General features: G+C 37.8%; 1 pseudogene; it reads left to right on the forward strand.

The window, feature by feature from the left end:
- The first annotated feature begins 1,795 nt into the window (after positions 1 to 1,795).
- Positions 1,796 to 21,101, forward strand: LOC119804031 (annotated as a pseudogene).
- Positions 21,102 to 21,758: the final 657 nt, after the last annotated feature.

The raw sequence follows: 21,758 nt of genomic DNA on the forward strand, positions 1-21,758 counted from the left end.
CTGGGACAGTTCTGACTATCCTGGAACTCTGTAGACCTGGCTGGCCTTAAACTCACAGAGAAGCTCGTGGCTCTTCCCCTGGGTCTTGGGATTAATGGTACCTGCCACCACCACCTGGCAAATGCTATTTTTCTTCAGAAGCTTACTAGGCATGGGACTTATCTTCTGCAACACCTTCCCTGTGTGTTTTACCTTTTAGTTGTCCTATCTTTGTCATCCCCTGTGACCTTCACCTTAGAACATTGTCAGTGAAGAATGACCTGATATAACATGTCACTGGTGTACTTAAAATATTCTTGGAATATTTTTGCTGTGTAATTCTGCCAAATCCCTAAATGTCTAGACTGGAAAGTTGCCTGTTTCTATTTCAATTGTTCAAAGTGTAATCTGGACCATGAACCTAAGGGATACTTAAGGATAATAGCATATTAAATGCAAAATCTGTCTACCCTGGTTCCCCTTGAGCATTGGCCAGAGATTGACACATGCCATTATTAAAGAGACATTCATTTATTAATCTCCCAAGGGTGTGAAGTTATTTCTCAGTGGAAAGACATATTCTAGAACTGCTGCATTTCTAACCTAATAGAAAAATTTTTTCTTAGACAACTTCTCTTATGTTGACTCAGGTGGCCTCAGTCCCTGTTGTTTGCTTTCCAGGGCAATGACCTTGAGTGTCCTCTATATTACACCTTCAAAATTCTTAAATGACTGCAGCACCTCACAGTTTTAAAATTATGCATTTGAGTCATGTAGTTGACTATCCAATGCACTCAGAGAGAAAGGATTTGCATATGGAGCACCCCTTTTGTCTTCAGACCACAATAGGGGGAAGAGTTTATTATGTACACTGCAGGGGACACAGCATAGGCAATCAGCTATTAGAGCCATCGTTATAAAAAAAGGGCACAATTGTGGTAGTGGGAGTGGTTTGTAATTTCCCACCATGTTTAAATTATTGTCATGTGAATGAACACAGACCAGAGTACATGGTTGTCCAGATTGGGAAGTTTTCTTGACTCAAGGAACATGAATTTGCAATTAGGCAACTATCCTCTGCAGATATGATCAGTCCTGCTTGACACAGTTATATCAGCTCAGTGATTTGAGAAACAGACCATTGACTAACTCTATGTGTCATGTTACAGATCTCAGCAGTCAATATATGTATATGGGCACCATCAATCTATCTCATATTAATGACATCCCATCTCTCACGGAAGGGCCTACTCGTTTTTCAAAGTCAATATAGAAAATTTTATTTAATCTTAAAAGTGCATTTTTATCATCACTTTAAAAACCACTGTTTGGTGTCATTTTCAAATACTTTCTTTAAGTGTATTGCTGCTGTTATCTCTGTTTCTGTTCTCCAATGTTTCTAAGTCATTAATAGTTTCATTTCATTTCTTTCAAGTTATGCTGATTTCTGTGTAGAGCAATGCCTCCTATACTTTAGGCCTGCCTCATGCTACGTAATTGATAATTATTTTGAACACCTAATCCTGCCTCCGCTGCCCAGTTCTGGGAAGACAGTCCTGCAACTCCTTCCAGGTTTGGCCTTGACTAGTCAGAGAGAAAGAAAAATAGAGCAGTTAATGAGTGTCTGCTATTCTCTCTGACTTTTATTGGGGACTTAGAAATGAAGTGGGATTGGTATAAGAATTGAACTCATTGACCAACTTTGAACCTGGTGGAGACACCGTGCAGGAAGTGAGAGGTTGGCCTGAGGATGAGAGCTTTCCTCCTTCAACTGAGATTACTTATGTGGAATCAGGTAGTCAATTGTAGATGCTACATGATTGTCCTGATTGACCAGTGTTTGCAGTCCATGGACCTGTGCAATCAAGAATCGGGGTAAGGGACTGAACTTCTCCTGAAACCTAATTGCTATATATACAATAGTTAGCCAAAATAGAAGATCTGGGTTAAATACTGTGTCCCTGCTTAATAGGACTGCTACTTTTCTGGATTAAGATCTTCATCTTTTGAGAAAATATATGAAATATATTTATTGTGCTCTAATCCAAATCCCTAGTCTCTGGAGCATATGGCCATAAAGCCTGTTTCAACTTTTCAAAATAATTTTTGAGATTAAAACTACATCCTATTCACATTGTCTTTGTTCCCTCTGAGCCATAACGTGATCCCAATTGTTTTCTAATTCATGGACTGTATTTCTTTAACAACACTTACACAGTAACAGTAGATACTTTATGAATGGGACCTGTGTTTGTCTGCAGGATTTTACTTTTCTGAGTGAATGGGATGTCTACACTGGAAAGTGAGCAATGTAATGTGCACACAAAGGACCCTGTACTTTGTGTGAGGATCAGGATGTGCTGTAGGCAAGTCAAATAATGTGTACTAAATACAAACTTTCTAAACTAGGGCCTGGTCTGCTGGGCTGGAAAGGCAGAACTGGAAGGACTGTGCTGTCAGAGTCATTTGATCTCTGATCCTCCTATAGGGGAGCTGCTAATACTGTGAGTCCCAGCTGGGTGACCCTAGCCATTGAGGGATTCTCGGAAGGGTTAGCAATGTGGAGTACTGGTGGCAGACAATTTGTGGGTTCTTTCCATGATTCTCTTCTGCCTCTGCTGTAAGGAGTAGTAAGGAAGATCACAAGCTATACTGTGGTGAGTGTTGGGTGTTCAGGTCTGTTGAACTGTATTTCTGCTGTGACTTGGACTGATCATGAGCCAGAATGAAGTTATGTTGGTCCATGTGGTTCATGTTGGCAGTGAATTTGTCCTCTGACCCTCCCTGTATATGAATTTACAGGGGCAGGGGAGACTCTGGAACTGGAGGATATGATGCTGATTGTCCAGAGTACACACATGGACACTGCTCTTGGTGTGCAGTGGGAAAAGAGATTAGGAAACTGAAGGTCTAGATTCCTGAAGTTCTGAATGTTGCATTCCAATTTCAGGTTTTTGTTATAAAGATCACAAATAGCTTTGGAACTGGTAGGAAAATGGTGATATTGATTTTCTTATAGCAATGCAAGTTTAGAATGCTTTTAATGTGATCCTACCACTAGCTGCAATGGTGTGATCCAGTGAATCTTAGTTCTAGGGGACAAAGAAGTTTCTGATCTGCAGAGATTTCTCAGGTGTGCATTGTGTTGGGCAAGTAGATAGAGCACAGTTCACATCTTGGGCCATAATCCGTGTAGCAGAAAATAAATTTTAAATCAATTTTATTTCAATAAACAACTTTCTTCATGATACATTATTTTCAAAAACCTTGTCCCCTGTAAATGAGTTTTTAAAAAACAAAATCCAACCCCCACCAGGACTTATTCCCACTTCTTCCTATTCCCTCTGAACAAAAGGGAAAATTGTAAAGTAAAAATAAAAAACAAAACAAGAGCACCAGATAAACATAAACACTGCAAGAATTCCCAAAACAAATTAGTGTATTTTCCCAGAGGTAAGTGGAATTTACACTGAATCCACTGGGAGTGAGGTCTTTTCTGCTACAGAAACCTGCAAAGAAAGACACTCAAGAGAAAAAAATAAACAAAAAAGGAAACAAAATAATTCACCAGGCAAACTGGAAGGGCAAGGCCCCCTAGGAAAGAAGAGTAGATTGTGCCTAGACCTGGTAAATCAGGAGCAGGCAGAGACTGCAAAAGGCAGGGAGAAGATGAGGGAAGGAAACAAGCTGAACAGATTGGTACCCTTCCAGAGCTCTGGGTAAAAAAAAAAAAAGCCCTTCTACTACAGGTACCCAGCTAGCTACCCCTGAGAAAGGCCCAAGGAGGGTGAAGTGGAGCAGGGAAACAGGGAGCAGGTCACACATTTGTGAAGTGTCCATGGTACATCTCCAGAGGGACTATGTCACCCCCGCCCCACTCCCTGGGCCTCCCCTACTGCCCAGAACAGGTTCCTCCTCAATTAATTATGGGATTCTCCCCCTTCCACAGTATATCTTTTTTATTTTTTTCCATGATATTTTTTGAGCTCTACATTTTTCTCTGCTCCTCTCGCTGCTTCTCCCCTCCCCCATCAACCCTCCCCCAAGGTTCCCAAGCTCCCAATTTCCTCAGGAGATCTTGTCTTTCTATACTTTCTACATCCCATGTAGATTATATCTATGTAAGCCTCTCTTAGTGTACGTATCGTTGTCTAAGTTCTCTGGGATTGTTGTTTGTAAGCTGGCTTTCTTTGCTTTATTTTTAAAAACCACCTATGAGTGAGTACATGTGATAATTGTCTTTCTGTGTCTGGGTTACCTCACTCAAAATAAGGTTTTCTAGTTCCATTTGTTTTCCTGCAAAATTCAAATTGTCATTATTTTTTCTGGTGTGTAGTACTCCATTGTGTAAATGTGCCACATTTTTTTTATCCATTCTTTGATTGTTGGGCATTTAAGTTGTCTCCAGGTTCTGGCTATGACAAAGAATGCTGCTGTGAACACAGTTGAGCGCATGTCCTTGTGGCATAATTGTATCCAAAGGATACATACCCAAAAGTGGTATTATTGGGTCTTGAGGAAGATTTTTTTCTAATTTTCTGAGAAGTCGCCACACTGACATCCAAAGGGGTTTTACTAGTTTGCATTCCCACCAGCAATGCAGAAGTGTTCCCTTTTCCCCACAAACTCTCCAGCATAAGTTGTCATCAGTGTTTTTGATTTTGGCCATTCTTTTTAATTTGCATTTTTCTGATGACTAAGGATGTTGAACATTTCCTTAAGTGTCTTTCAGCTATTTTAGATTCCTTTGTTGAAAGTTTTCTGTTTTGGTCTTTGCACTGTTTTTTTTTTTTTTAATTGGATTATATGATCTTTTGGTGTCCCATTTCTTGAGTTCTTTGTATATTCTGGAGATCAGACCTCTGTCTGATGTGGTGTTAGTGAAGATCTTTTCCCATTCTGTAGGCTGTCATTTAGTCTTGTTGACCATGTCCTTTGCTTTATAGAAGCTTTTTCAGTTTCAGGAGGTCCCATCTATTGATTGTTTCTCTCATTGTTTGTGCTTCTGGGATTATATTTAGGAAGTGGTTCCCTGTGCCAATGTGTTTAAACATACTTCCCACTTTTTCTTTTATAAGGTTCAGTGTGGCTGGCTTTATGTTGAGGTCTGTTATCCATTTGGACTTAAGTTTTGTGCATGGTTATACATATGGGTCTATTTTCATTCTTCTACATGTTGATATCCAGTTATGCCAGCACCACTTGTTAAACTGTAGATGTTTTATGAATGTCTTAATTGAGCATCGTTTGCAGTCCCCAGACCAGGGCAATTAATCCTAATTGCTCTATCTACAGTAGCTCATCTATAATAGAAGATCTGGGTAAAATGTTGTGGCCCTGCTTAACAGGACTCTTACTTTTCAACATTAAGACATTTATTTTAGACAAAATATATGAGAAATCTTTAATGTGCTCTAATAGAAATCCCTAGTCTCTGGAGCACATGGCTATAAAGTCTGTTTCAAATTTCCAAACTAATTTTTGAGATGAAATCTACATTATATTTATATTCTCCTTGCTGCCTCCAAACCTAAATATGCCTGGATTGTTTTCTAAGTCTTGATCTGTTTTTCTTTAACTATAGTTACAAAGTAACCACTGTTACACAGTAACAGTAGTTTGATGGGGAAACTGACCAATCCCTTGTCTGAGGGGCATGACCCCTGAGGGTGGGAGGGGGATAAAATACCTTTAAAAGAACCATGTTTGTTTGTTTTGCCTCTCTGGGTTCCCTGCTCTTTGCTGGAACTCTGGCTCTGTAAGTTTCTACCATTTTCTCCTTTTATTAAAGCTGAGTATTTTATATAAGGCTAGTTTGGTTATTTCCAATTGCCGACTGACCACGCCCATTACAGTAGTTACTTTATGCATGTGACCTGTGTTTGTCTGCAGTATTTTCCATCTCTGAGCCAATGGGATGGCTGCACTGAAAAGTGAGTGTGCAATAGAATTTACACACAAAGGACCCTGTGCTTTGGACAAGGAACAGGACGTGCTCTAGGAGAGTGGAATAACATGTACTAAAATACAAACTTTCTGAACTGGGGCCCTGTCTGCTGGACTGGAAGGGCAGGCATGGAAAAACTATGCTGTCTGAGTCATTTGATCTCTGATGCTCCAGTAGAGAAGTTGCTAATATTGTGAGTCCCAGCTGGGTGGCCCTAGCCAGTGAGGGATTCTGGGAAGCATTAGCAATCAAGAGTACTAGTGGCAGAGAGTTTGTGGGTTCTTTCCTTGATTCTCTTTTGTCTCTGCTGTAGGGAGTTGTAAGGAAGACCACAAGCTATCCCATAAGTGAGCGGAGGGTGTCAAGAACAGGTCTGTTGAACTGTCATTTCTGCTATGACTTGGAAAGATCATAAGCCAGACATTAGTTATCTTGCTCCATGTTGTTCATGGTGGCAGTGACCCTTGTTTTCTGAGCCTCCTTGTGTATGCATTTACTGGGGAAAGTGGGACTCTGCAGCCATGGAAATGGAGGATATGATGCTGGTTGTATCTCTGTCCAGAATATACCCATGGGCACTGCTTTTGTTGTGTAGTAGGAAGAGAGATTAGAAAAGTGAAGTTCTAGATTCTACAAGTTCTGAATGTTGCATTCCATTTTTAGTTTTTTTTAAATAAAAAATTACAAATTGTAGAACTGGTAGAGAAATACTTGAGCAGAATGCTTTTAACATGATCCTGCCACATGCCACAGTGATGTGATCCAGTGACGCTTACCAGGGGACAAAAGAAGTTTCTTATTTGCAAAGATTTCTCAGGTGTGCATTGTGTTAGACAGGTAGACAGGGTACAATCCACATATTCTGCCACATGTCATGTAGTAAGAAGTAGATTTTAAATCATTTTTTGTTTGTCTTAAGATTGGACATTTTGGGACTGTGTTTACATTAAACCAGAGGAACGCACAAGATCTGGAGAGCTGTAGGAAGTGATATTCTCTATTTGCAAAGAGAACATCTGTATCATGAGGCTGCTGTCTCAGAAGACAGATCAGTAACTGGGGGTCAGAAAAAAAACAGTTTAAGGGTCACTTTGAGTTATCTTTGTGAAAGTTGTTCAGTTTGAGTTTATTTAATTTCTATAGACATATCATGAAAGATAGCTTGGTAACATGGGTCAAGATCACTCTTTTCCTTGCCTAGGATTACTTTGACCTTTTAATTAAAAATTGACAACATATTCCTGCTTTTGTTCATGGCGTTTTCTCTTCAACACCTTTATTCTTTCACAAACTTTGGGCGCATTCTTGATTGAAGGATCTTTGTGGAAAATACAGAAAGCAAATTATGTGAATATGTATTCTATTTTTTCTGTAATCTATAACTGTAATCTAATTATATTATTCATTTTCTAGAAAATGATGAACCTTCTCCAATTTTATTCAGAAAATTTCTTACATCATAAATTCCTCAAGTTTTGGGTTTTGGGGAAGTTTCTAGGCAGAGATTTTTTTTTTCTATCTTAGATTCCTGCTCTTTCCATATCCTGGCATATCTCTGTGTTCCAGTTGTTGCTGTCTTCATATTTGAGTCTTTGCTCCTTAAGTATTAAGTATTATACTTAATAATTGGGATTATTAACACATAATCCCAATGAGCATTCTGAGTGTTTCCAATGGAATGTAACTTTGAGATAAGCTTTCCTGTTACAAATTCTTGGACAAAGTTATTGAATTGTATTTATTTAGTGCTGTAGATTTACCTTACAAACCATCTTAATTTTGATGCATCGTGTTCCCAAAGATCATTTCTTTACTTCTTTATTTATTTTTGATTTTCTTGTTTCTATTAATCTGAGAAAAAGTTGGCTTATTTGGTAAAAGGTATTGTGTCTCTTAGCAGGTAGTTCAACACAATTTTTTTGGTGGATGACATGAGTTTAAACCTACATTCATGTTGGGAGATTAAGAAATCTGTACTATTCTCAATCCAGGGGATCTGACAGTCTCTTTTTTTGTATATCACATGTACACATATGTAAGGCATTTTGTCTCATGCTTAAGCAAACTCAAAAATTAGGAATAACCTTGCCTTCAAAATTATTTTTGATTATAAAGCAGAGTAAAGCAAGTTACTTCACATGCACACTGATTCCTTAAAAATCTTTCTCCTGAAATTTTATTTAAAAAGTTTTAATTCCTCACTCTGATGCAGACTTAGAGGCATTCCCCAATTGTAGGAAATGAAATGGTATCTAAGTGATCCTAACATACATCATTTTCTTTATTATAAGAGAATGAGATACTTTTAGTAATCAAAACTATTTTCCACAAAGCAAAAATATCAGAGGCATCAAATGAATCTTGCAAATTTTGATGAACAGCCCTTCTCCCCCAACCCATTTTTTGTTATTGGTAAAGGAGAGAACTGGAGTGTACAGGATGAATGACGGCCAGTGATTTCTTAGAGTTTGATTTTGATTAGAATCTTGTAGTTCTTGTTTAAGAGACCATAATATGTATTTGAAGGTCTGTCTTTGAGGCCTGTTTTGTCAGTGGTGCCATCTATGTTGTGGATTTTATAACCCGTAATCTAATTATGTCATTAAATTTCCAAAAATGATGGACCTTCACCAATTTGTATTTAGAATATGCCTTCTATTATCGGTACCTTAAGTTTTTGTTTTGAATAGTTTCTGTGGAGTGACAGTTTTAGTTTTCTCTTCTTTATCTTAGATCCTTATCTCTTTTCATTTTCTGGCATATCTGTGTTTTCCAGTTGTTGTTATCCTCATGTCTAGGTCTTTGCTGCTCAAGTGATTGACAAGAATAATACATTATTTTTGGCTTTTAAAAACCTTTCCATATAATATTGTCTGTGTGCTAATTAGCCTCAGCTGTCAACATGAAAAAGCCTACGGTAATCTGAGGGAACATCAATTGAGTCTTTGCTTAGATCAAGATGTCTGATTTCTGTCTGAAAGAGATTGTGTTGACTGATGATTGACTTGGAAGAAGAGTCTTCCCCTGAGTTGGCAATGTCTCTAAGCAAGTGGGCCTGGGCTGATTAAGGAAGCTAACTGAGCACAAGACAGTGGTGACAAAGCAAAAGAGAAAATTAGGAAAGAATGGTTCTGCATGTTTTGCCTTCAGTGATTAACTAGAGTTTCTATCCTAAGCTCCCACAGTGGTGGACCCTGACATAGGAGTCAATAACCAAATAAATGTCTTCATTACCAGAGTTAGTTCCTTTCGGTTAAGTAATTTAATCACAGCAACAAAGAAGAAAGTTGGAACAAAAGAGGTACCTGAAAAGTGATTTTATTGCTGCAGTGGACTTGGGAATATTGACTGTGGAAGAATTTTCAAGATAATGGGACTTTAGATGGCAAAAGTCAGTCACAGAATACTCTACAGAGCTTAATTGTTTTTTTCTTTTTTATATTTATTTAGTAAAACTTTCCACCTCCTCCCATCCTCCCATTTCCCTCACACACCTTCTTTATCCATTCTTCTATTGAGGGGCACCTAGGTTGTTTCCAGGTTCTGACTATTACAAATAGTGCTGCTATGAATATAGTTGAACAAATGCTTTTGTAGTATGATTGAGCATCTCTTGGGTATAGTCCCAAGAGTGGAATTGCTGGATCCTGAGGTAGGGTGACTCCCAGTTTCCTGAGAAACTGTCACACTAACTTCCAAAGTGGTTGCACAAGTTTGTATTCCCACCAACAATGGATGAGTGTTCCCCTTACTCCACATCCTCTCCAGCATAGGCAACCATTGGCATTTTTGATTTTAGCCATTCTGACAGGTGTAAGATGGTATCTTAAAGTTGTGGGAATCTTGACTGTGGAAGGATTTTCAAAATATCATGACTTTAGATGGCAAAAGTCAGTCACAGAAAACTCTACACGGCTTAATTGAGTGTTTTTGTAGAACCTGAAAGATGGGAATGTTGAGAGTACTGGTGGACAATGGAGGTGAAGATCATAGCATTTTAGTGGGCAAAAGGCTCTGCAGGGAACAAAGGAGTTAGATTGTTCTATCCATCCTGAGTGATGTTTGTCTTAGTTTTTTTTCAGTTTAAAATCTATGGCTCCTAGGACACAGTGTGCCTTTCAGTTGCTGAGTTAGGCACTAAGCTAATCTGTGTTTCTCTGAGTATTCCCTTAGTGGTCAAGGAAGTTTGGAAGCAATGGAAAAATTGGTCTGACACAATAATACTGTATTCCCTGTATAGCTTACAGTCTTCATGATATCCTAGCAGCTATCCTGTATTGATCCTGCAAATTTCTATTATCTTCTATTTCTGATAAAGTTATCAAATGTCTGATTGCTCTCAATAAACAGTCATAGCTTAACTTGCTGTGGCCTCTCCAGCCCAAGCTGGGATTCATTCCTGTGGCTCTCTTATGTCATCTTGGGCTAGTAAGTGCAGGTGCTTAGAAGACTTCATAAAAACTTTTAACTAGAGATCATTTGTGTGATATTTGGCCCCAAAACTATCTTGACTTTTCCATGTCTGAAGAATGAAAGCACTAGGTAGTTTCAGATGGCAGTCCAGTGGTGAAAAAGAGACAGGGATTTTCATGGTTTTCAGCACCATTAAAGGAAGGTGCCCTATGCCTAAGACTCTATCCAGCTATGCCCTTACTTTATGGAAGTAATATACAGTGTAATTCTTGTCTCATGTTAAAGTGATGCCACTTGGCCACTTCACTTGTTCATTTCATGCCCAAAACAACCACACAGAAACTATATTAATTAAATCACTGCTTGACCCATTAGCTCTAACTTCTTATTGGCTAACTCTTACATATTAATTTTACCCATCTCCATTAATCTGTGTATCACCACAAGTTTGTGGCCTACCAGCAAAGTTTGAGCACATCTATCTCTAGTGCAGGATCCATGGCATCTTTTGACTCTGCTCTTCTTTCTCCCAACATTCAGTCCAGTCCTCCCTGCCTGCTGAAGTTCTGAGCTTTCAGTAAGAAAAGACAGTTTCTATATTCATAAATGATAATCTCAGCACACAAAGGGCACTCCCACATCAGTCTCAGGAGCAACACCATACATAAATTTACCTGCAGTAAATTTACTCAAAGTTTGGTAGTGTTCATCATTCTCAGCAGGATTACCTATGTTTTACTGATTCTGGAAATAAAAAAGATGCAAAATGTAAAGGTCATGGATTCTTCTGTGGTCTGTTCTTCACAGTTGTAGCCATCTATGATTGTGAGATTCAGAGCCCTGGTGAAGAGCCTGTGGAGTTCATTGCATTAAGTGTTGAATATGAAGCTGGGTTACATTTGAGACTGCAGGATGTTGAAATTTCCAAGCATTGAGACCTCTGTCATGGAGGCCTGCATTTGAGGAATGGAAGTAGTAATAGAGTGAGATATGAGAAATTGCAGGGGGTGGTGTAATAGTTTGATCTTATTTTGATAATCAACTTTGTTTGTAGTCAGAGATAAGAGGTATCCATTAGCTGAACAAAATATCACAGAGACTTTGAGGACTGCGAACAGATAAGAGACAGGAAGTAGACAGTTGAGGCTGAGAGAAGATCTTTCTCTCTTGTAGATGGAGGCAGTCAGAATCACTGGTGGTGCTCTGCTGCTTCTCTGATCTTTCAGGCTCATACCCCCATATCTCACTCCTGATTTTTTATTGATAAGAATTAATTAGATTAACACTCCATCAGGTATCTTAAAAGATATGCTCAGTTTACAGAAAGGGGTAGTTAAGGCCTGCAGAGATAGGTTACAGAAAAGATTATTAACTTTAAAGCTAATGAAAAGGAAATAACAATTCTGGAGACACATTAGATAATAAAATGCCCCACTAAATTAAATCAACATATATGCTTTAAAGATATGTTGACCTCAGAATAAAAACCAAGATATGAATTAAATTGTGGAATAAAATTATAGAGACCATTAAAGTCATTTAATATTAGTGTCATACAAAAAGATCTCTTGAATAAAAAAGATAATTAGTTAATCAGAGAGCATTACAATTCAATCTTAACTAATATGTAAGACTAACAAATGTTTTCCTTTTGCTTAAATACAATTTCCAAAATAAAACTCCATACAGTTAGGTTTAAGGCAAAGTTTTGTTTTATCTTTTCAAAAACATGAAAACATTGAATTAAGGAATCTAAAAACCCCTGGACAACTGAGATATCTAGAAAAATAACACATCATCCAAATAAAATATCCCCTCCCAAAGAATACATTGGCCTAACAGTCACTTATTATAACCATATTAGGTATGTTTTCAAGGGAAAGCAAAAAGATATTTTCCTTCTTTTTTCAAGACAGATTCCTCTGTGTTGCTCTGGCTTTCCTGGAACTCACTTTGTAGATCATTCTGGCCTCTAACTCAATGAGATATACCTGCCTCTGCTGTAAAAGTGCTGGGGTTAAAGGCCTGCACCACCACAGCCTGGCAAAAATTTATTTTAAATAGACAGGTGGTGTCATTTCTTTATTTTAAATGTTGTTTGCTTTACACTTCCTGTTTACTCAGGTAGTATTATCTCCTTCTGGGTACTCTGATGGAGCTAAAGACTCAATAATTGTAATTATGCATGTTACCAAATTGAAAAAATGAACTCAAGAAATGTATAAAGTATTATAATGTGAAGATACATAAAAACATTATTTAAGGTTGGTAATACAAGTTAGGATAAAAAGAAATTTACAAACAATACCTTGGGTTTACTGAGATAGGATAGATTATAAAAAATTTTCTCTAAATTTACCAAATGCAGAGGGATTGGACATTGTCAATAGAATTCTTCCTAGTATATATTAGATATAGTTATTTTATTTATTGTATATAGCTTTACTGTGTTAGTTAAAACCTTCACTTTTTAATTAGACTCCCAATTTTCAAAATCAGGTCTCATCGAAGTTGGCCAAAAACAATTGGATAAGTTGTCTGCTGTCATTAGGTTGATTTTATTTTGCTGACTAACCCTATTTAGATGTGTTTAAACTTTCCAATTTTGTGGGGAACAGCTTTTTCTATAGTATGTCTATTTCTTCCTTGACCCAGGGGTCGTTTAATAGAGCACCCTTCATTCTCCATGAGTTTTTAGGCTTTTTGTGAGTATTGTTGTTGTTAAATTCTAACTTTAAAACATAGTGATCTGCCGGGCGGTGGTGGCGCACGCCTTTAATCCCAGCACTCGGGAGGCAGAGGCAGGCGGATCTCTGTGAGTTCGAGACCAGCCTGGTCTACAAGAGCTAGTTCCAGGACAGGCTCCAAAGCCACAGAGAAACCCTGTCTCGAAAAACAAAACAAAACAAAACAAAACAAAAAAACCCATAGTGATCTGATAAAATGCAGGAGGTTATTCCAATTTTTGTGTGTGGTTCAAAAGTTGCCTTGTTACCGTATTTATAGTCCATTTTAGAGAAGATACCACAAAGTGCTGAGTGGGTATATTCTTTTGTGTTTGGGTAGAATATTCTGTAGATGTCTGGTGAGTCCATTTAAGTCAAGACATATGTCTCATTTCTCGGTTAAGTTTCTATCTAATTGACCTGTCCATTGAGGAAGAGTAGGGTGTTTAAGTCTCCTACTAGTAATGTGTGGGATTTGATGTGCATTTTAAGCTTTAGTAATGTTTATTTTACATACGTGGGTGTTCTAATATTTGGGGCATAGATGTTCAGGATTGAGACTTCATCCTAATGAATTGTTCCTTTTATGAGTATGAAGTGTTTTTCATCTAATCTGAATGACTTTACTTTGAAGGCTATTTTGTTGTTTTAAGTAATTAATTAATTAATTAATTTAAAATTTCCACCTCCTACCCGCCTCCCATTTCCCTCCCACTCCCTTTCGCTCTCCAATCCTAAGAGAAGTCAGGGTGCCCTACCTGCCCTGTGGGAAGTCCAAGCCCCGACTCCATCCTTGGAAGATGTGCATCCAGACATACTAGGCTCCCCAAAACAAGTACATGCAGTAGAATCAAAATCCAGTGTCGTTATCATTGGCTTCTCCATCTGGCCTCATTGTCAGCCACATTCAGAGAGTTTGGTTTGATCACATGCTCGTTCAGACCCAGTCCAGCTGGCCTTGCTGAGCTCCCACGAGATCAGTTCCACAGTCTCTGTGGGTGGATGCACCCCTCACAGTCCTGCCTTGAAATATATTTTGTTAGCTATTAGGATACCTATACTTGTGTGTTTCTTAGGTCCATTTGATTTGAAAACCTTTTCCCAACACTTTATTCGTAGGTAATTTGTCTTTGAAGTTTAGGACTGTTTATTCTCTAAAGCAAAATGATGGATCCTGCTTTAGGATCCATTCTCTAAGCTTGTGACATTTTATAAGTGAATTGGATCTATTAATAGTAAGAGATGTAAATGACCAGTGATTGCTAGCTCCTGTTATGTTGCAGTAGTAGTGTTTGTGTGTTTCTCTTCTTTGGGTGTGATGTCAGGTTATCTGTTGCCTGTGTTTACAGTTAGCTTCCTTGGGTTGGAGTTTTTCCTCTAGTACCTTCTGTATGACTGGATTTGTGTGGATAAGTATTGTTTAAATCTGGTTTTGTCATGGAATACCTTTTTTCTCCATTGACAGTGTTTGAAAACTCTGCTGGGTATAGTAGTCTGGTTGAAAGCTTTGCTTGTTATAGTAGACTCCTTAGTCTCTTAGTGTCTTCAGCACATCTGTCAGGGGCCTTCTTCCTTTCATAGATTCCATGAAGAATATGGGTGTCACTCTGATAGGTCTGCCTTTATATTGTACTTGACCATTGTCCTTTGCAGTTCTTAATATTTTTTTCTTCATTCTATATATTTTGTATTTTGATCATTATATGTTAGGGGGACTTTTTGTCCAGTCTTTCTGTTTTCTTCTAAACTTCTTGTACCTTTATTGGTATATCCTTCCTTGGGTTGGAAAAGATTTCTTCTAAGATTTTTTGTTGTTGTTGTTGACTATATTTTCTGTGCCTTTGAGCTTTTGTTCCTTTTCTTCTATCCCTATTATTCGTAGGTTTGGATTTTTTTCATGCTGTCCCATATTTCCAGGATGTTTTGTGTAAGGTATTTGTTGGAGTTATTGTTTTCTTTGACCAATGGATCTCTTTCCTCTATAGTATCTTCAGCACCTGAGATTCTCTCTTCTATCTCTTGTATTCTGTTGGTTACACTTCCTGCTGTAGTTCCTGTTTGCTTACCCAGATTTTCCATATACAGAATTCCCTTCATTTGTGTTTTCTTCATTACCTCTATTTCAGGCTTCATGTCTTTTTATTTTTCAGGACAGGGTTTTTCTGTAGCTTTGGAACCTGTCCTGGAACTAGCTATTATAGACCGGGCTGGATTCTAACTCACAGAGATCCACCTCCCTCTGCCTCCCAAGTGCTGGGATTAAAGGCGTGCGCCACCACTGACCAGCCCCAGTCTTCAAGTCTTAAGTTCCTTGCTTCACCTCTTTGGTTATGTTTTTTTCTTGGGTTTCTTTGGGAGATTTATTGATGTCTTCCAATTTTTGTTTGTGTTTTCCTCAATTTCTTTAAGGGAAATTTTATTTTCTCATCATCCTCACAAAGTTACACTGAAAATCATTTACTTTTGCTTCTTCTGAGTTAGGATGATCAACTATTCCTGTTGTATGACCACTGGGTTCTAGTGTTACTATGTTGTTTTCTATGTTGTTTGCTAAATTCTTGCATTGACGCCTATCCATGTCATCCTTCAATGGGTGCCACCAGTGTCTTTGCCTCTTGGTCCTATCTTTATTTTGTTTTTGAGACCTGTTCTAGGCCTAGTCTGTGTTTCAGAGAGCAACACTACTGAGGTCTGTCTTTACCCTCTGTCTTGGCCTGCTCTTTTGTTCTGCTCTCCTGGGTCACTTGCTCTCTTGGTCCAGTCTGTGCAGTTCATTGAATGAACAACCTTCCCGAAAAGATCATGTAATTGAACAAGTTTCTCTCCTTGGAGGCCTTTCAATTTCCTATGAACCTTTAGTAGGAAAGGCCTTTCTAGATGAAATTGCTCATTGTATGTGATGAGTCTCAATATCCTTAACTAATTGACTGATTTTTATGTCTACTGTGTTGTGGTTAGAATTATTCAGTCAGCTTCCCACTCATACTGAACTGCTTTTACCATCATTATAGGCTTGATCTGTAAATCACATAAAATATAGAAGAAATAGTTGCTGTTCAGTGCTAAGGATTTCGGTAGCCTGCAGTTTTAATTGTTTTGTTTGCTTGTCTGAGTAACCTTTGCTGTGTGGCTCCAAATTCCTGAAAGTAAAGTCAGGGGGACTTTATTCTTGATTTTATTTGTTTTTATGTTGTTGGATGATGACCCTGGAGTGTAGGCTTTTTACAAGTCAAGCATGTGCTGCTGTGCTCAGCTTCACACATATCTTGAATTTTAAATTTGACAGGGGATACCATTCTGATTCCTAGGATGCCATGTATTCATGACATTAATACTGCCTGAGCATTCTGAGTCATTGAATTGCAGGTACATGAACTTCTTTCTGCTTGTTGTGCTTGCTTTTAATTTTTCATTTAATTTGACTATTTTATGTGTCTGCATGCACCATATGGGTACTTGGTCATCAGAGTGATCAAAGCTTCTCAGAAATCCTGAACTTGAAATAATAAATAGTTGTGATCCCCATGTAAGTGCTCACAATTGTGCCCACCTCTTTTTAAGACCAAGAAGAGCTCAGTAGTACACAGCTATATTTGCAGACCTCTGTTAATTTGTTTTGCCCAACATTTATATTGCTAATGTTTTCATCTGTAATTATTTTAAACATGAAGTGCCTTTTCATAAAATGTTTTTGATATTGCAATTGATAATAGGACACTTCAGCTGTCTGGAATATGAATACAGAAATGGAGTGAATGCATAATGCTTTGTAGGAACTTCAGTAAATATTTCTGAATTTTTTCAATCTGATTTGTTTGTTTCACTAATTTTTGCAATGGTGTTAGGGTCTTAATGTACACTTCCACCTGTCCTAAACATGATTCCATAGACTTGGCTGGCATTCAACACAGAGACAAAATATACACAACCGTGCTTTCTGAGTGCTGTGCTTAAAGGTATGAGTCAATATACATAACTTTTTCCACTGTATTTTTGTAATTAGTACTTTTTCATATAATTTTCTCAGGTACTATGTCCTGTTGATCTGTTACCTTGGCTCTCTCTATTAATAGAAAGTTCTTTCGTAAGGTGATATCCCATTCAAAGAGTAAAGTAATGACAGAGGTGTCTCCTATTCAATTTCCTTCTAAAGTGACTATCTGTGTCATGTAATAATAGTGGGGAACACCAGAATTTTATGACTGTACTGTCAAAGATGTATACATTTACAATTTTGTCACCATCCTGCTTTCTGTTATACACATGAATGAAATATTTTAGAAGGCCGTGACCTATGATGATGTGCATATCAACTTCACTCAGGAAGAGTGGGATTTGCTGGATCCTTCCCAGAAGAATCTCTACAAAGATGTGATGCTGGAGACCTACAGGAACCTCACTACTATAGGTAAAAATGAATTTTTTTCATGTTTTAAAATAAGGGGACAACTTTTTCTTGGTTAATGATGTTCTTCTGTAATTTGATTTAGAAGGATAAGAATGAGTTGAATAAAGCAGTCATAGTTCTAAGGGTCCCTTAAGATAACAGCTTAAACATTGCACAATTTTCAATAATATAACATACATTTTCTGGCATTATATTTTAGGATGCATTTGGGAAGACCATAATACTGAAGAACATTATCCATGTTCTAGAAGACATGAAAGGTAATTTTCATGTGCAAGGTTATGACAATGTGCCTCCGATGAAATTTTTCTTCATCCTGAAAGATTTAGTCTAAAGCAACACTGTGAATAAGCAGTTTTAAGTGTGCTGACAGTTATCAAATTTTCACAAATCCATATTTCATATATGTGAAATATATTTGAAAAGACATTTGAAAGACATTCTTTTAAGAAAGAAATCAAGAAAGCAATGGCTAAAAAAAAATCACCTTTTGAGGCATAGGACCATGAGAGCAGATCTCTCATGTTGCAGATCTGCAAGTAAATTTCTTTCTTGCTACTCCTAATACAAAAGGTATACACATTGAAGAGATGATAAGTATATCTGCAACACTTTGTACTAAACCAATAGCCCATACTAACTCTTGTATTACTCGTACACTTCTTGTGACTGTGCTAACTTTAGTGATAGAAGCAGTTAGAGTTGAGTGATGTGGCAGTTGTTCTGTAGGAACCTTGATATCTATACCACCAGTCTGTGAGGAACAGCAAGTCAAACCCTGAGAATTCAATGTGGAAATCTCTTATTTGTTTTTCTTCTTTACTGTGTATACCATACATTACTCTTGATACAAGTGTATGAGCATAGGGATGTAGAGAGATGTAGGATACCACTGTCTAAGAACAATTAGATAACCAGTAGTCCCCATGTTGAGTATACTTGTTGTATTTGATTCAAGTATGGCAGTAATTGATTTCCACCCTCATTGTTAATAGATGAACAAACTCACACTGCAAAAAAGCCCTATGAGTTCTAGAACTGTGCAAATTATTCTGGGTGTCCTAGTTCACATAGCATATGCAATATGATTCACAGTATAGGAGAATTCAGGAATGTTAAAGCTCTGAGTTTATCTAGTTCTCTTCACATATGTGTAAAATATCATATAGAAAAAAGTTTTTGTGAAGGTAAAAAAATAAGCCATAAAAGAAAGGAATTTACCATTGGAGGTATCTTCCAAGTTGCAAAACAGTGTCTAATTATAGAGCAAAACATGAGTTTAGAAAGAGTTATAAAAACTTAGTATCTGATTCTTCTTTATAGTTGGAATATATTATAAAATTAATTCATACCAATGTCTAAGCACAACAGTGTATAGAATGTGGTAAAACTTTTATATGTGTCAATTTTCCTTGCAGGATTGAAAGAATTCAAACTGGACAAAAACTTTCAGTAGATATTCAACGTGGTGGACCCTTGACACATGTCAGTCACCTTAAATGGAAAGAAAGAACACATACTGGAGTGAAACTCTATGCATGTAATCAGTGTAGTAAGGCCTTTGCAGCTCACAGTACTCTTCAAACCCATAAAAGAACACATACTAGAAAGGAAGCATATGAATGTACTCAGTGTGGTAAGGCCTTTGCATGGTACAGTGCTCTTCAGTACCATGGAAGAACACATACTGGTGAGAAACCCTATGAATGTAATCAGTGTGGTAAGGCCTTTGCACGGTACAGTGGTCTTCAATACCATGGAAGAACACATACTGGTGAGAAACCCTATGAATGTAATCAGTGTGGTAAGGCCTATGCACGGTACAGTGGTCTTCAATACCATGGAAGAACACATACTGGTGAGAAACCCTATGAATGTAATCAGTGTGGCAAGGCCTTTGCAACTCACAGTCATCTTCAAACCCATCAAAGAACACATACAGGAGAGAAACCATATGAATGTAATCAGTGTGGTAAGGCCTTTGCAGCTAAGAGTAATCTTCAAACCCATCAAAGAACACATATTGGAGAGAAACCATATGAATGTAATCAGTGTGGTAAGGCCTTTGCAGCTAAGAGTCATCTTCAAACCCATCAAAGAACACATATTGGAGAGAAACCATATGAATGTAATCAATGTGGTAAGGCCTTTGCAGTTAAAGGAGCTCTTCAAAAACATCAAAGAACACATACTGGAGAGAAACCCTATGAATGTAATCAGTGTGGTAAGGCCTTTGCAAGGTACAACGCTCTTCAATACCATGGAAGAACACATACTGGAGAGAAACCCTATGAATGTAATCAGTGTGGCAAGGCCTTTGCAGTTAAGAGTAATCTTCAAAACCATAAAAGAACACATACTGGAGAGAAACCTTATGAATGTACTCAGTGTGGTAAGGCCTTTGCAACAAACAGTCATCTTAAAACCCATAAGAGAACACATACTGGACATAAACCTTATGAATGTAATCAGTGTGGTAAGGCCTTTGCAACAAACGGTCATCTTCAAAGGCATAAAAGAACACATACTGGTGAGAAACCCTATGAATGTAATCAGTGTGGTAAGGCCTTTGCACAGTGCAGTGCTCTTCAGTACCATAAAAGAACACACACTGGAGAAAAACCCTATGAATGTAATCAGTGTGGTAAGGCCTTTGCAGCTTACAGTCATCTTAAAAGGCATAAAAATTCTCACCCTAGATAGAAACTCTTTGAATTCATTCAGTGTGGGAAGGCCTTTGTATGTAGCACATAATCAACTTCAAAGTCATAAAAGTACACATACTGGAGAGAAACCCTATGAATACAACCAGTGTGGTAGGCATTTGCAGCTCACAGTGATCTTAAAAGGCATAAAAAATCTCACTGTAGACAGAAACTCTTTGAATGTAATCAGTGTGGTAAGGGCTTTGAACAACACAGTGATCTTCCAAGGCATAAAAGAACATACAAAAGAGAAAAACCCCATTGATGTATTCAGTGTGGTAAAGACTTTGCAGATCACAGTAATGTTCAGGGGCTTAAAAGAGTAAGAATCATTATGAATGTAATCAGTATGATAAAGCCTTCTTATGTCTTATTCATCATTAAATGCATAAAAGTACATATACAGGAGAAAAACCATGATTGAAATCTATGTGGTAAATCCTTTGGCACAATAAACCATACAGGAGAGAAAGTATGAATTTAATGACTGTAGGCTTCAAAAACATAAAAATATCATAGTGCAGTGAAACTCTATGAATAAATTCAGTTTGGTAATGTTTTATAATTTATATAGGAACAAAACTTTTTATGTGTAATCAATTTGTTAAAGCTCTTGAAAATTATAATAGCCTTTGGGTACCTGAAGAAGAACCTGAGGGCATATTCTAAATTATTTTTCAAAATCCTATGCAAATACATTTACAGTCTGATAACTAACATCATTCTTATGATACCTTTTATATGTGCACCAGCAAACTAATGGACAAAACATAATTTTTATAATTCTTGAATTTATGAAGACCTATGGGCAGGAGAAAGGGCCAGTCAAAAACTCACGCCCTGGTACTGAAATGAGATCCGAAGGAAAACACTTTGTGCCTGAATCTAGAGCTGGATATAGAGACAACATCACCCTGAAGACAGAGCCAAAAAGTTAAAAAAAAAAAAGAGCCAGTGAAGGAAACACACTTTGGCTCTCAAATCAGAACCAAAAAAACACACTCTACCCTTGTTAAACAGAGCACAAAACCAATGAATCTCCGCGCACTAAATCCAGCCCAACTCTCAGGTTGTTCAAAATCAGGGATTGAAATCTGACCAGTTCCCACCTTCAAAATCTCCTTAGAAGAGATCTGGTTTTAAGAAGCCCTATATGTGCCATATGCTCATTCAGTCGGCAGCTGTCCCTTTCCACCGTAGCAGAGGCAGTCACTCTCTTCCCTCCCAAATAAAGCTCTTGATTGTGATTTCTGTGAAGAACTTCTTTCACTGGAATGGATCAGAAACTCCCTAGTGGAATTGAACTAAGATGTAATTGATACTTCTACTTGGAAACTCATTTAACCCAGAGGAGCACAGAAGCAATGGATACCTCTTTTGAGGCACTTCATTAGGGGACTGGAGCAGATCAGTAACAGACATTTGTGCTGGGAAACTCTCTTAGAAGAATGGAGCTGATCCCAGCTGTGATGGCTCTCTCTCAGAGAGGAACATTATTGCCTCATCTAGTGGGGTGCCTTTCTCTTCACAACTGTAGGTGTTTCCTGATGTCAGGCAGTAAGGGTACCTTTCCCTCCAGA

The sequence above is a fragment of the Arvicola amphibius genome, chromosome 18 (genome assembly GCF_903992535.2).
Source record: "Arvicola amphibius chromosome 18, mArvAmp1.2, whole genome shotgun sequence".
Taxonomy (NCBI): Eukaryota; Metazoa; Chordata; class Mammalia; order Rodentia; family Cricetidae; genus Arvicola; species Arvicola amphibius.